This window comes from Kogia breviceps, chromosome 9, assembly GCF_026419965.1.
Source record: "Kogia breviceps isolate mKogBre1 chromosome 9, mKogBre1 haplotype 1, whole genome shotgun sequence".
In the NCBI taxonomy this organism is placed as follows: domain Eukaryota; kingdom Metazoa; phylum Chordata; class Mammalia; order Artiodactyla; family Physeteridae; genus Kogia; species Kogia breviceps.
The window spans coordinates 11,790,426-11,807,047 of NC_081318.1; the positions used below are offsets into that span (position 1 = coordinate 11,790,426).

Genomic DNA, 16,622 nt, shown 5'->3' on the forward strand with positions numbered 1-16,622 from the left:
CCAGACAGTGTTTTATCTCACTCATTTCTTAGGGTGAGATAGATAATCCTAGGAGGTAGGTATTATTATTGTTATTCCCATTTTACAGATACAGAAACTGAGGTTCAGAGACATGCACTAACATGCCTGTGTCACACACCAGTAAGTAGCAGAGTCAGGACCCCAAGCTTAAGTCCTCTGGACTCTGGGGATTGCAGAGCAGCAGGGAGAGGGGTGTGGGTGGGGAGAGGGGCGCAGCTGCCGCCGACATGAGATTTTTTTTTCCATTAGTGTTCCACCTTGGAATTCTTTTCTCAGGTCCCCTCTCACTGCTGCTGCCACACCCGAACCAAACCCAACCCAGGGGATTATTGATTCTTTTTCTCTTTGAACTGTCTTCAACACCACTTTTCTTTTATTTTATCCTGATGCAACTGAGAGAGGGCAGAACATTCTCTAAACACTTTACTAAAAACAATAAGGAGACCAAATGAGAGACAAACCAGAAACTTAAAAAAAGTCCATCTCCCCCTCCGTGAGGCTGGTTGACAGGCTAGCTTCGCAGACACAGAGCACCTCTGCCATACTGCACCCCAGACCGTGAAGGGTCCCACCCAGAAAGTTCCTCTGGACACGTCTGGGAAGATGTTTTGTTTGGTTGCTCGCTTGCAGGGATAACCCCCAGAGGCCCAGGTGGTAACTGTCAGTGCTTCTCCCAACGAGACGGGCCAAGTGTGTCTTCCGTGCTCAGCACATTCCCACCTTCCCTTTCCCAGTACGTGCTGCTCTGTTCTCCACCCTTCACTGCTGCGCTGCTGTTTTCTGCCTGGGCCTGCCCTGCGTGGGCCACCTGAGCTGTGTCCCAGGCTCCAGAATGCTTCTGTCTTCCATCCACTGATAGAAACGTCTAACTGCCTGTAACCTGTGACCTCCCCGCAGAGGACCCCAGAGATGGGTGTTTCCCCCCAACTTTCACCTCTCCTGTAGAAGGCACTGCCTTCCCGTCTAGAGAAGGGGTCCAGAGAGCTCCCCCAGCCTTCACACGTTGGGGACTGGCCCCCCAGCCTGTTTATCCCTTCCTCTTCCCACAAACCCATGTTACTGAGTGTGGAAGAAATTTCCATTCTTCCACCTTCCTCTAAGGAGTCCGCTTCTGTCCAGACCGATGAGGGAAACAGGAGCTGGGTGGAGGGCTCTCTCCCTCTCAGCGTCTCTTCCTTCCTTTCCTGCCCCGATGGCTTCAGGTTTCTGCCCTCCTCTCTCAACTCAAGACTTGTTACTGGTTGATTGAACTTATGGTTTCTTGTCTCTTATTCAGTAGATGCTTCTGGCTTAGGAGCCCAAAGTAAAGCATGCCTGAGAGAATAATAAAAGAGAATTCCAGAATTCTCTCCCAGGAAAGCAGGAACCACAGTGGAATTTAGCAGACACTGAGGTACTAGAAGGGGAAGATGGTGCGGGATTGTGGGAAGATCTGGTGCCTCTCAAATCCCTGCCCTTGGCTTGATCCTAGCGGCTAGTCCAGTTCTCATCTGCAAGGACTCAGCCAGGTCTGAGACACCTGGCCCTGTACTGGGCCTTCCAGACTTCCACAGCAGCCACAATCCCCTTAGCTTCTCCACATGGTGGATGTCTGGGATGATTTTGTGGGTAAAGAAATCCTTCACACTGTAACTTTCAACATCTCTCAGGGGACAAGGCTATTGTGTAGAGTTTGCAAAGTGGATCCCTTAGGAATTCTGTTTTCTGTCTAAAGCCAACCAATTCAAAGACAGGGTATTCTGGCCCATTCTGGAAGTTTAGGTGTGTTTTACAGAAAGAAAGGAAAAAAAAAAGGGGGGGGAGGGAGGGAGGAAGGAGTGGAGAGAACTTAATCTGGTTAAAGTAGGGCAACATACAGCATTGATAAGGATGTTATCATCCTTAAAGCTCTTGTTAGCTCTCTGCTGCTTTCAGCTTTTGCAAACAATGAGAGAATATTTCTTCATAATAAACACGGAGAGAGATTACACAGTTTGTTTTCTTGGCAGGGTGCATATTAATGACATGATGACTTTAAATCAATTTTCTCTTTTTCAGTGGGTATGGATGTATGTAGTATTTGGAAACAATGTATATTTCTCTATTCTTTAGGAATTGAAATGAAACCTCAAAATCAAATTTGTTTTGCTATAACAGTTATGCCAACCTTAAAGAGTCCTAAATAGATATCACTTAGGAAAGCTATCAAAAGAGTGTGTTTTCATAAACATTTTTCTTTACAGCTGAGTAAGTCCCAAGCTGTCTGAACTCTAAAGGGACGAATGTGAGAGAGTGCACGTGCATGCTTGTGTGCGTGTGTGTGTGTGTGTGTGTGTGTGTGACTTTTCTGCCTTTTAAGAGGTGAGGGACTCTCTGAAATATGTGCTTGAGGACCCAGGAACTCAGAATTTAGTCTTTGCTGGTGACCTTACATTTTCACTTGGGAGCCTCTTAAGCTTGATATGATCAGTAGCCTTCTTCTCAGTTACCTCAGTAATTCTGATTTTAAAAATACCAAATACAAGAAAACCCAATCTCCTAACTTCTAGTTCCAAGATATCTGGGAGGTAGGGTGTCTCGTTTTGTGACCAGCCTTCTGAGGCCCTGCTGATGTTCCCATTCTGGAGAGTGACAATGAACAGTAAGAAGTGTTTCCTTGTCAAGCAACCCCTCCCAGGTACCCTGCCCCACCCCCCTGGTTACCCAGAGGTGACCCAGAACTGGAAAAGCCAGAGGCACGGGTGTCACGTACATTGTCACAGACCCAGGAGTGAAGCAAAAGAGACGATTCTCTGGTCTGGTCTCTTTCTATCTCTTTTCTGCTTCTTGCACGTGTCATTCTTTTTACTTTGTTCTTCCTTTCCTTTCTTCTCACTTTGTCTCTTATCATTTGGAAACATGAAGCGAAATCTGGCCTGCAGTTGTGTTTTGTCTTGTACTGTCTAACGTTGGACTGCGTTAGTCCACCAGTGATCAATTTTTATCTTATAGGCCCACATCTAAATTTAGGAGACTGCACATATGTACACACAAAAATCTGTCTTCTCTTGAAAAAATTAGAAGATTTGGCAATATTGGGTCTGCATGGTGAATTGTGTGCAGTAGAATAGTGGCTGCCCATTTAAAACAGGTATGTACGCCCTTTTCAGTTTTGTAGTATCCACCAATTCCTCTTGACCCTGAGGCTTTGTGCCAATGTGCTCGCCCTATTATAATTGTTATAATATAAATGGAAGGCTAATAAAATGGATTTCCCTAATCCCAAATTAATTTTATTTCAAATAAAGTGAGAGATTTATTTTTATTATGAAATTGTATTATTAAGTCATATTTGTTTAGAATTAGCACCAGGCAAAGAAGTATACTGCAAAGTTAAGAAAGCATTGTTTAGAGAAATGAAAATTCATGCAAAATTCAACACAAGGACTGGTACAAGAATGACTTTATTCATAGCCAGAGACAGAAAACAAGGTTCTTTGACAAATTCTGCATCTTCAGTAAGAGAGTCACGTTACTTATGTTACTTCTACTAATAGAGGAGAGTAGAATTTAATGTCAGCAGCTTTCACGTATTCCGAAGCAGTGAATTCATCTTTTAAATTTCGTCCCAAGTTATACAAGTTGGTAATAAATAACATCTCCCCAAATTTCTTGCACGTAAGTATTGATTTCCATTGATTTGGGGGCATCCTGTGTTGGTGTTCATTCACGCTTTTCTCTGATTTTAAGGGGTGAGCGCATGGGGGGGTGTGGGCAGGCACCGTATTTATAGGGATGAGGAGCTGATTTATTTTTTATTTTTTGATCCTTTCTCATTTGGGGAGCTAGAATGGAGGCACCTGTATTGTGGGGAGACTCTCATGGTGGAACCAAACACCAAAGGTTTCAAATTCTTAGCTATTAAGTTCAAAAATTTTGGTCCAGGTGTAGGATAGAACAGACTTGGAAGGATATGTGATTAGGGAACCATTTTCCTTTCACTTCTATCTCCAGCACCACCATGCAGACTAGAATATGCTTTTCCAAGTTAGGGAGGAAGGAGAGAAGTGGGATGGAGGGCTTGGAGAGGGTGAGCATCTCTCCGAAAGGGGCCCTACGTCTTGGCCCATCACTCATGGCTGCGTGGAGGTGTCAGTGGCCGGAGGGGGCTTTGCAAGCTCGCTCCCGAGTCTCCCACAGCCCATCCACCCTTGGGAGAATCACTGTATCTTCCTTGTGTTCACAAAAAGGGTTTGGAAATTTGCTGATGGAGTTAGTAGATTCCAAGGGGGTCTGGTGGTCGGTCATACCAAGGAGGCTTTGCAAGCTTGGGTTCTGATGAAGCCAGTGCAAGGACAGAGGAACATCCACCTCCTGCCCCGCTCCAAGTCTCTGTTTGATCCCCAAACAACATATACCTCACCGCAGCGGGGACAGGAAGGAGGACTCCTAAGAAAATCTTGTAATCCTAGGGTTCAAGTCTACTATGACTGAGAAAACACTAAAGGATAATTGGTTTAGGGAGCAGGGTCAGCTCAGTGAGGGGATAAACTTGAATAAGATTCCCCCCTCAATCACAGCGCTCAGCTCTGCCCTGTTGAATCTATTCCCATCCTGTTGTCGAACCCAAGTTCATGTGCCCGATGCACAGTGAGGCCAAACTGAAATAGAGTTTGGAGCAGAGAAAGGTTTATTATAGAGGGGGTCCCAACTCAGAAGATGGAGACCTAGACCCATCTCAAATCCAACTGGTTGGTTGGCTGGCTGGGGTGCGAGGTTTTTAAAGGCAAACAAGGTAAAGGGGAGGGGCTCTTTGCGATCTCACCTTCCTGCTAAGACCTCTGTTGCAGACTTCCTGGCACTGTCATGTGACTCGGGGTGTCCTTGGTGATTGTGATTGATCTATGAGCGCCTGCAAAGCAAGCTAGTAAATCATGGTCTTGTGACCCCTTGACTTCTTTCCAGGAGAGAGCAAAAGCCTCAGCTGAAGCATTTTATTATTTACTCAGAGCTTTTGTGGTGGTTCAGAAGCTTCATTTCTTAATTAGCCCTCCTGGTGTCATTAATTTTAAGTTCACTTGGGGCAGCTGGTTGAAGCCGCAGGACATTATCTCCACAGTTTGGGGTCATAAATCAAGGCATTAGTTTAAGCTAACCATCATGGAAAAAAAGATTTTGTTGGGCTTGCTTTTCCTTTGTTTCTGCATTCCCTCACTTCCCTAGTTGTAACTGTTTGAATCTGCGCTTTGGAACTCAAGGAAAGGTCTAGGAGTCTAAAACCTTTTTTCTACAAATAAGAAACAGGAGACACGGAGAGGTTTTTGTACCCGGTGGGACCGCACAGGGTCCTGCTCGCTTTCCATCCCATAGCGATATCTTGGGCAGGTTGCATCTTTCCTAGTCTTTTTTGGTTATTAGTACTCAATCCAATTTAGCGTCATATTTGGTTTAAACCTTACCTTCTCCCTTTGTCCCAAGCACAGTTTGAGCTGAGATCCATCTGCTTGGGTTGGATGGGAATGGGGTAGGCGCTGAGACACGCGTCTCTCCTTCCTCTTCCTCCAGGGTGCTGGTGTGGAGAGGGGGGGCCGGAGGATGTCTCATTATTTTACTGGCTGCTGTGGGAAATGTACTGTCTTGTGGGTGCTACTTCCCCTACACCATCTGGCCATGGTGCTTCTGGGGGCCAGGCATCCCTGTACTGGCTCTCTCCTCAGGAGCACAAGTCAGTTCCTTGAGAGGGCTTTGTGGCACTGTCCCGCGTGCTGCCCCTGACTCATGTCACCCTCCTCTTCTCTCCCTCCCATCTTTTTTTTTTTTTTTTTTTTTTTTGCGGTACGCGGGCCTCTCACTGCTGCGGCCTCTCCCGTTGCGGAGCACAGGCTCCGGACGCGCAGGCTCAGCGGCCATGGCTCACGGGCCCAGCCGCTCCGCGGCACGTGGGATCCTCCCGGACCGGGGCACGAACCCGCGTCCCCTGCATCGGCAGGCGGACCCTCAACCACTGCGCCACCAGGGAAGCCCGTCCCCTCATCTTTTTAAAAGTATGACCGAGGTGGAGGGTTGCTGTTGTGATCCTGGCTGGTTACAGTAGGGCTGGCATTTCCCCATTTTGGTAAACTTTCAGGGTAAGTACGTAGCCTTAGTTCTTGGCTGCTTTCTTTAATCTGTCCTTCTTAACCCTGTCTACATACCAGAATTGCCTGAATTACCTGAAGGGCTTAAAAAAATAATCCACACCCAGGTCTCCCACCCTCAAAAATTCTGAGCCATTGTTCCGGAGGAAAGCTAAGCATTGGCATCTCCAAGGCTCCCCATTGCAAGTCTAATTTGGAGCAGGGGACGGTGGAGAGTGACTGCAGGTGAAGGGTGCTTTCCTGTGTGGGCTCTAGGGTCAATTCTGGGACAACAGGAACCAAGCGACCCAACATCTTTGTGGAAGTGACTGACTGACTTCCTGGGGGGAACTAAGAGGGCAATTCTCCCACCAGGTAGAGGGATACCAGATCCAGAGGTTGACAATTATAATATTTTTAAAAACTGAGATTTGAGCTTGTGAAAATCACTTCTACTACATAGTGTCAGGAAAAGCAAAGATATTTCTCATATCTCTATGAGAAGGAGGACAAAGAAGATAAGCCTAGAGGGTCAAATGTTCTTTATAAACTGAAAACCATTCCTATGTGCTTATTTGGCAAAGGATATGTGGACCAAAAAATATTGCTTTTGCCACTTTAGTCAACAAAGAGCGTTGCCTGCCCTTAGTAAACAGTGAGTCGTGTGCACCGTGGAGCCATCAGTCACTGCAGCCACCCCACCGTGTGCCCTGAGAGGAAATTCAGGATGGTGAGAAAAGCTATCTGGCCCTAGATAGTTACGATGCTTATCAAAGGAATGATTTCAGTGGGCCCAGACTTTCGCATCTTCCCGTATATAGAAAAGCACTAAAATCATTAACCTGACATGTCTGTTTTTTTGTGATTAGCAGTAATCTTTTGATGTTCAGCTACATGGGTTTTTGTTTGTTTGTTTGTTTTTCCCCAACAAAAACTATATATCCTGGCTCTTCCCTTACCTCTTTGGAACATTCCTCAGAGCTATGTGAGAGGCTGCCTCCCAGCCTATAGTCCTCAGTCCTGTCCCTGAATAAAACATAACTCTTTAGGTTGTACCTTTTTCTTTTTTTTTAGTCGACAAATGTAATTAAAGAAAACTGCCTAGATGCCCTATGAAATAAACCACCGTAAGAACAAAGACCAGGGATGTGGAAGAGATGTGATCAAAACCTAATGCACTGCCAAGAGAACTGAAATGTCAACAAGGTTTGTTCTGGTTGTTCATAAAATAAGCAGTTACGTATTTAGGTGAAAAATCTGCCTGGGACATCAAAGTCTTCACAGACCGCAAGTTGTAACAGAGTATCTTTTGAATGGAGCAGAAATTGTGTGTCCTGAAAAGGTGGAAGCCCGTGCAAATGTAAGTGTAACTGGAAATGCTATTGTTCAAAGTCCTGGAAATGTGGCTAGGAAACGAAAAGATAAATTGTGTGAAAAGTTTTAAACATTGTGACATTTGCTATTACAGCTGATGAGGGTACATAGTTATTAGTACTTAGATGTAATAATTAGCTCTATTTATTCACTCTGGGTTTGAGTTTTTTTTAATTAATTCATTTTAAAAAATGTTTATTTTTGGCTGCGTCTGGTCTTTGTTGCTGAGCGCGGACTTTCTCTAGTTGCAGTGTCCCCTACATTGGCAGGCGGATTCTTAACCACTGCGCCACCAGGGAAGTCCCAAGGGTTTGAGAATTTTTATGATTGATAATATTTTGGACAGCATGCCCAGGACAGGCACAATAGGAGGAAGCGATTAAGAAATTCATTTTTGTAACAGAGGAAGCTTTCAAACAATTTTATGTAGATGATGTTCCCGGGATAGATGATGCTCATATTGGACTTGCCATTAGATGTAAGTTTCATGTCGTAAGTTACATAAGGACACAGCTTTTACATCTACTCATTTACATTATTCAGCAGAAATTGCTTTCTGCTGGAAGTTAAAAATGGAATACATCACAGACACAGAGCTCACCACCTGTAAGCTCGATCTCCTCCTAGGGTTTGGACCACAGAGTGTTCCAGGTGCTGTTTGATGAACCGGACACATAACACAGCAGTCTCTTCACAGCAGGTAGGTTGATAGGCTTAGTCATGGCTGAAGCTAAGGAGTATTATTGAACTGTTGAAACAAACTCATTCACATCATCTGAGGAAAAAAAAATCTTTGCTTATGTTAAACAGCAAAGATTGTTGTCACATACTTGGCCCTTTGGGTTGACAGACACTTTGAATATTTCCTACAAAGCCATCCACAGTAGTTATAAAGCATTATGGAGACAGTTATCTGGCACAGTGTTACCTGGTCCTCTTTTCTGCGCTAGAATTAGTTTCTCGAACTGTAACTGATGGCTTGAATTCCGTGATGGAGACACTGACAACTGACTTTCCAAAGTGGTTTATTGATCTCAAACTCTGAAAATAACCTCCCACTGCTCTGTGCTCCTTTACCAATTCTTACCTATAATGTGGAAGATGATCCATGGTGTCATACAGGATAGAAAATTTAGTACAGTGACACTAGAAAGTCAAACTCCTGCAAATACCTTAGCAATTGTGCAGAGATTTTTTGAAAATCTTTGAAAATGCCTACGTTTTTCAACAGCTGTTTTCCAATATCAAACATCACTTCTAGTCAAGACTACCTGTCAAGGCTGAATTCTGAGTTCATAACAAACTTAAAACAAGATTCAGCAATGAAATATTGCTGCCAAAGAAAAAGTTGCAGATTTCTGGTTCCAAAATAAAAGTCAACAAATTGTGAAAGAAAATATTAGAAGTAAAATATTCCAATTTTTATCTTGGTTATTTATTTATTTATTTATGGCTGTGTTGGGTCCTCGTTGCTGTGCGCGGGCTTTCTCTAGTTGTGGCAAGCAGGGGCTACCCTTTGTTGAGGTGCGCAGGCTTCTTCATAGTGGTGGCTTCTCTTGTTGCGAAGCACGGGCTCTAAGCGCGTGGGCTTCAGTAGCTGTGGCACGTCGGATCAGTAGTTGTGGCTCACGGGCTCAGTAGTTGTGGCTCACGGGCTCAGTAGTTGTGGCGCATGGGCTTAGTTGCTCCATGGCATGTGAGATCTTCCCCAGCCAGGGCTTGAACCGGTGTCCCCTGCCTTGGCAGGTGGATTCTTAACCACTGTGCCACCAGGGAAACCCTTTTATCTTGATTCTTTTTCCAATTTTGAATTTGAGATACAATTGTCAATATCACGCATGCACATATTATGTGGTTTGGTTGCAGTCATAGTTCGGAAAAATACTGTTTGATTATTTTCCTGGTACTTGGTTTATTTTTCTTACCCGGAAAATAGACCTTTATGTTCCTGGCTTCTGTAGTCCCCAGAGTTTTCAATGATCTCTTCAATTCACGTCTCGTGCAGGCAATGAATTATGTGGCTCTAAAGCTTAGCTAACAGTTTTCACCATAAGATGAAGTCAATGAATCCTTCTTGGAAAATCAAGCAATTACTTAATTCTTCCACTAGTGGGAGGGCATGCTCTTTCTTTCTAAATAGGAGCCTCAGGAAAGTTTTTTTTTTTTTTTTAACATCTTTATTGGAGTATAATTGCTTTACAATGGTGTGCTAGTTTCTGCTTTATAACAAAGTGAATCAGTTATACATATACGTATGTTCCCATATCTCTTCCCTCTCACATCTCCCTCCCTCCCACCCTCCCTATCCCACCCCTCTAGGTGGTCACAAAGCACGGAGCTGATCTCCCTGTGCTATGCAGCTGCTTCCCACTAGCTATCTATTTTACGTTTGGTAGTGTATATATGTCCATGCCACTCTCTCACTTTGTCACAGTTTACCCTTCCCCCTCCCCATATCCTCAAGTCCATTCTCTAGTAGATCTGTGTCTTTTTTTTTTTTTTTTTTTTTTTTTTTTTTTTCAGTACGCGGGCCTCTCACTGTTGTGGCCTCTCCCGTTGCGGAGCACAGGCTCCGGACGCGCAGGCGCAGCGGCCATGGCTCACGGGCCCAGCCGTTCCGCGGCATGTGGGATCTTCCCGGACCGGGGCACGAACCCGTGTCCCCTGCATCGGCAGGCGGATTCTCAACCACTGCGCCACCAGGGAAGCCCAGATCTGTGTCTTTATTCCCGTCTTGCCCCTAGGTTTTTCATGACTTTTTTTTTTCTTAGATTCCATATATATGTGTTAGCATATGGTATTTGTTTTTCTCTTTCTGACTTACTTCACTCTGTATGACAGACTCTATAGATAGAGGGATATACCATGTTCTTGGATTAGAAGAATCAACATTGTGAAAATGACTTTACTACCCAAAGCAATCTACAGATTCAATGCCATCCCTATCAAACTACCACTGGCATTTTTCACAGAACTAGAACAAAAAATTTCACAATTTGTATGGAAACACAAAAGACCCCAAATAGCCAAAGCAATCTTGAGAACGAAAAATGGAGCTGGAGGAATCAGGCTCCTGTACTTCAGACTATACTACAAAGCTACAGTCATCAAGACAGTATGGTACTGGCACAAAAACAGAAATATAGATCAATGGAACAGGATAGAAAGCCCAGAGATAAACCCACGCACATATGGTCACCTTATCTTTGATAAAGGAGGCAAGAATATACAGTGGAGAAAAGACAGCCTCTTCAATAAGTGGTGCTGGGAAAACTGGACAGGTACATGTAAAAGTATGAAATTAGAACACTCCCTAACACCATATACAAAAATAAACTCAAAATGTATTAAAGACCTAAATATAAGGCCAGACACTATCAAACTCTTAGAGGAAAACATAGGCAGAACACTCTATGACATAAATCACAGCAAGATCCTTTTTGACCCACCTCCTAGAGAAATGGAGATAAAACCAAACATAAACAAATGGGGCCTAATGAAACTTAAAAGCTTTTGCACAGCAAAGGAAACCATAAACAAGATAAAAAGACAACCCTCAGAATGGGAGAAAATATTTGCAAATGAAGCAAGTGACAAAGGATTAATCTCCAAAATGTACAAGCAGCTCATGCAGCTCAATATCATAAAAAATAAAAAGAAACCCAAGCCCCAAATGGGCAGAAGACCTAAATAGACATTTCTCCAAAGAAGATACTCAGGACAGTCTTTGAGAACCTTTCCTATTTTAGGTGGTTGGCTAACAGTTTTATCTACTCACTTTTAGGGAGAGCTCTGAATCTTTATACTCATGGTCAGAAATACTTCAGAAAGCTTTTATAAGAAAATTCATATTGTCTCTGTTTGTTTTTTTTTTAATATGAGATTTTGTTGTTGTTGTGGGGTTTTTTTGTTTTGTTTTGGCTACACTGTGCAGCATGTGGGATCTTAGTTACCAGACCAGGGATCAAACCTGTGCCACCTGCAATGAAAGCATGGAGTCTTAACCACTGGACCACCAGAAAAGTCCCTATATTGTCTCATAATAGTGTATCTTTTAATTAACCTGTTGGTTAATATTTATTTTTGAAAGACATATTGCAAATAAAAACTATATTCCTTAAATAGACTAACTTTAGGTGACTACAGAGCCTGTTTCTAAAGAATTCAAGAATACTAGAATACCATCAGAATACTAGAATACCAGTAAACACTGTGCTTGACCTGAGAGCTGGTTTAGTACATGGAGCTCACCATTCAGAGGTGAGTAGACATCGTTAGCAGATGAGGACATTGTTGAATATCAAGTACTGCATCTTGGCCAGTCCCTTTACACTTGCCTTTGGATTTCTACTGAAGTTCTCTGCAGGCTCTCTCTTTATCAATGTGTAGTTACGTGCCTAATTACTTTCTTCAGACCCAGTCCAGGAAGTAGTAATGAAATCTCATTTAGGCCTATCACACAACAATCTTTTTTTGCCCTAAGTTAAATGATTTCTTGCACTCAGGAAGTATAAATACATACAATGGCCATTTTTTTTTTCTAAAATAAAAGTGGAGTTTCCTTTATTCATTCATTCAACAAATATGTATTAATTGCTGACTATATCCCAGACATTGGATATAAACAGTAAGTGAGACAACTTTGTCTTTGTGAAACTTAGTTTAGTTTGTGTGTGTGTTAGGGGGGAGAAAATATGGGGGGAGAGGAGTGAGGGAGTTTGAGAAGGGCAGATGATATAATTTCAGATGGTGATAAGCACCATAAAGAAAATAAAGTATTGATTTTCAACAAGGGTGCCAAAACTGCTTAATGGGGGGAGAAGAGTCTTTTCAAAAATGATGGAATAACTGAATATCCTCATACAAAAGAATGAAGTTAGATTTCTATCTCATACTATGTACAAAAATTAACTCAAAATGGGTCAAAGACTTAAATGTAAGAGCTAAAATTATTGAATTCTTACAGGAAAATATAAGTGTAAATTTTTGTGATCTTGGATTACACAAAGGTTTCCTAGATATGACATGTAAAGTACAAGCAATGAAAGAAAATTTTCAAATATTGGAGTGTCAAAATTTAAAACTTTGTGCTTCAAAGGACATTATCCAGAAAGTGAAAAGACAACCCACATAACAGGAGGAAATATTTGCAAATCATATATATGATGAGTCTAGTACCCAGAATATATAAAGAACTCTTACAGCTTCAGCAATAAAAAGACAGCTCAATTAAAAAACAGGCAAAGGTAAACTATTACATTTAGGATGGATAAACAAGGTCCTACCGTATAGCACAGGGAATTATATCCAGTCTCTTTACCATAATGGTAAAGAATATTAAAAATAAATGTGTAAAGCTGAGTCACTTTGTTGTGCAGCAGAGATAAGCACAACATTGTAAATCAACTGTACTTCAAAAAAAGGAAAGAGGCAAAGGATTTGATGATATTTTTTCCAAAGAAAATATACAAGTGGCCAATAAGTATGTGAAAAAAAGCACTCAGCCCTATTAGTCATTAGGGAAATGCAAATCAAAACCACAATGAGCTACCATTTCACGTCCATTCGGATGGCAAAAATAAAAGACAATTACAAGTGTTGGCAAGGATGTGGAGAAATTGGAACCCTCATACATCGCTGGTGTGAATGTAAAATGGTGCAACCACTTTGGAAAACAGTTCAGCAGTCCTTCAAAAAGTTAAACATTGAGTTACCATATGATCCAGAAATTATACTCCTAGGTAGGACAAGACAATTGAAAACATATGTCCACACAAAAACTTGAATGTGAACATACATAACAGCATTATTCATGATAGTGAAGAAGAGAAAACAACCCAAATGTCTGAGAAATTTTTAAAATGTGGTATATCCTTTCAAAGAAATATTATTCAGCCATGAAAAAGGAATGAAGTACAGATGTATACTACAACAGGGATAAACCCTGAAAACATTATGCTAAGTAAAAGAAGCCAGAAACAAAAGGCTGATTCCATTCATATGAAATGCCCAGCTTAGGCCAATTCATAGAGATAGAAAGTAGATTGGTGATTGACAGGGACTAGGGAGGGGAAATGGGGAATAACTGCTAAAGAAACAGGGTTTCTTATTGGGGTGATGAAAATATTCCAGAATTAGATAGTAGTGATTGGTTGCACAAATCTTGTAAATATACTAAAACCCACTGAATTATACACTTAAAAGAGTGAATTTTATGGCATGCGGTTACATCTCAATTAAAAAAAGAAAGAAAAAGGGTGAGAGGATGGAAAGTAGGCATAGGGTGGTAAGTGGGCTATTTTAAACACTGGTCAGGGAGAGTTTTGATGGAAAGGTCAAACGTAGAATATTTGTTGAATTCATGAATGACCAGATGAAGCACACAGAGCCTGCCATGCTCCCTGTACTCTTTTCCTTCGTTTGTATATGTCCTTTCTCTGATACATACAATATTAGAATGTGTCTCTACCCATTCCAATTCCTACAAATTTGTGTGAAAGACACATTCAGGAAATGAAAATCATCCTCGTTTCATGGAAATGTTTGCTTACAATGCTTCCCTGCAGAATTAATTAACAGGAAAATCTCTAAACTTTAACAATGCCTTCCTTAATTGTCTTAAGGAAGGTGTGTAACAGGATGTTAAATGAGGCTCTTGAGTGTTTTCTAAACCATTCAAGTGGAATACAATTGGTGATAAGTGGCCACATAATCTGGAGAGAATTCTTTTTTTTTTTTGCGGTACACAGGCCTCTCACTGTCGTGGCCTCTCCCGTTGCGGAGCACAGGCTCCGGACGCGCAGGCTCAGCGGCCATGGCTCACGGGCCCAGCCGCTCCGCGGCATGTGGGATCTTCCCGGACCGGGGCACGAACCCGTGTCCCCTGCATCGGCAGGTGGACTCTCAACCACTGCGCCACCAGGGAAGCCCCGAGAATTCTTAATTCATCTCTGTTGGAGGATGGAGGGAATGAAAAGTGCCCACCAACTGAGAAGTTATCTTTTTTAACATCTTTATTGGAGTATAATTGCTTTACAATAGTGTGTTAGTTTCTGCTTTATAACAAATGGAATCAGCTATACATATACATATATCCCTCTATCTCCTTCCCCTTGAGACCGAAAAACAAGGCAGGCAGCTCCATAATATCAGTGGATCAGTTTCTTATAGGGTGACTTACTCACAGTGTGTGATCAGTAGACAACAATTCAGAGGCATTAGAAGCTGCACTCTACAACCCTGAGGGGCCACTGGGACAATTTTATAGTTAACCTATAAGAGGGTATGGGGGTCCGTGCTTGGAAAGAAACAGGATGTGCATTACTAAGTCAAGATTTATGAATGGGTAACTAGTCTTTGGGAGTTGGGAACACATGAGCGAAGTTCTTCATTGGTGGGGGACTAACAGAGCATAAAGGCCACTTGGTCTTAATGATTATTAAAAAATGTCTATTAACTACAAAGCCCTTGATGACAGGGAAGTGATATGCCACACAGCCCTGGGTAGGGTCAGTGTAAGGACTGGAGGAACTTTATGGAACCAAAATGGCGTCAGTTATGACAAGAGCCATACAATCTCCCACCTCTAACCTACAAAAGAGAGGATCCTTCAGTAGGGGCTGCATGAATCGGGGATATTTGGTGAGCTAAGAAGGGTCATTACCCTCCCCTCAGGCACAGGTGGTAGAAGTGAATCAATCTCAAGTTGTTTTGAAAGGACCCTCTTGGAGGGGGGCTGTCTGTTGGACAGAAGAGAGATTTCTAAGAAGCCAAAGAGTTCATTGCTTGCTTTAGATCAGGATTTTTCAGCCTTGACACTACTGACGTTTTGGACCTAATAATTGTTGTAGGAGTCTGTCCTGTGGGTTGTTGGATGGTCAGCTGTACCTCTGGCCTCCACCCACTAGAAATCACTGCCCCCCTCCCCCTGCACCAGTTAATGTAATTTAAAATGTTTCTAGACTTTATCAAATACCCCCTGGGGGTGGGGGGCAAACATTGCCCCTGGTTGAGAAGCAGTGCTTTCGAGAAAGGTACGCGTTGTGTTGTACCCTGAAGGCCTACAAGGCCTGTGCGCGTGCCCAGCTTTAAGACAGAAGAAAGAGCCCAGAGTCAGCAACAGAGACATCAATGGTTTAATGGATGGGGGATCTTACATGTTGGAGGCAAGGTCCTGGAGCCACACCCCACCATATGCGGTGGACTGCAGGCCAGACAAGGTGGCTGTCATCCCTCCGGGGTGGGGGTGGTAGAGGTAGGGGGGGTGGCCATGGAAGGGCAGAGATTGCTAGTTAAGGGGGAATTGATGTCAGATTGGCTCATTGGTTACCAGGGAAACTAGCAGAGGGGCAAGGTCAGTCCTGTAAGTAGGTGTAGGTGAAGCAGGCGCTGGTCGAGTAGGGGATGTATGGAGAACAAGAGAACAGCCACCTTGAGCAGCCTGGCCATACAGTACATGCCAAGATACCCACTGTGGGAGTCTGGAAAGTTCTCCATGAGTCAGCATATTAGTTTCTTATTGCTGCTCTGATAGATTACCAAAAACTTGTGGTTTAAAACAATGCACATTCATGATCTCCTAGCTCTGGAGGTCAAGAAGTCTAATATGGGTCTCAGGGGGCTAAGATCAGGGTGCTAGCAGGCTTGTGTTTCTTCTGAGAGCTCAAGTGGAGAATTTCTGCCCTTGAACTTTCCAACTCTTTGAGGCTGCCCTCCTTCCTCGGCTCCCAGCTCCCAGTCAGCAATGATATCACCTGACCTCTGCTTCCACCATCACACCTACTTCTCGGACTCTGACCCTCCTGCCTCCCTGTTATAAAGACACTTGGGATTACATTGGGCTCACCTGGATAATCCAGGCCAATCCTTCCCACCTGAAGGTCCTAAACTTCATCACATCCACAAAGTCCCTTGTTCAATGGAAGGTAATGTATTCACAGGTTTCACAGATTAGAATGTGGACAGCTTTGGGGGAGTTATTTTCTGCCAATGACAGTCAGTATTTGGGCATGGAGTAGCCAGATTGCACCAGCACTAGTTAAGTAATGTTCTATGCGTTCTACAGTCCTCCCTTGGTATCTGCAGGTGGTTGCTTTCAGGATCCTCGTGGGCCTGCCTGCCCCACGCCCCCAGGATATCTGCAGATTCCCAAGT

General features: G+C 43.1%; 1 long non-coding RNA gene across 2 annotated transcripts in view; it reads left to right on the forward strand.

Annotated features, from left to right (window-relative positions):
* The window catches only part of LOC136791963 (uncharacterized), a 94,572-nt gene that overhangs the window by 17,816 nt on the left and 60,134 nt on the right, over positions 1–16,622 (forward strand). The window lies entirely within an intron of this gene.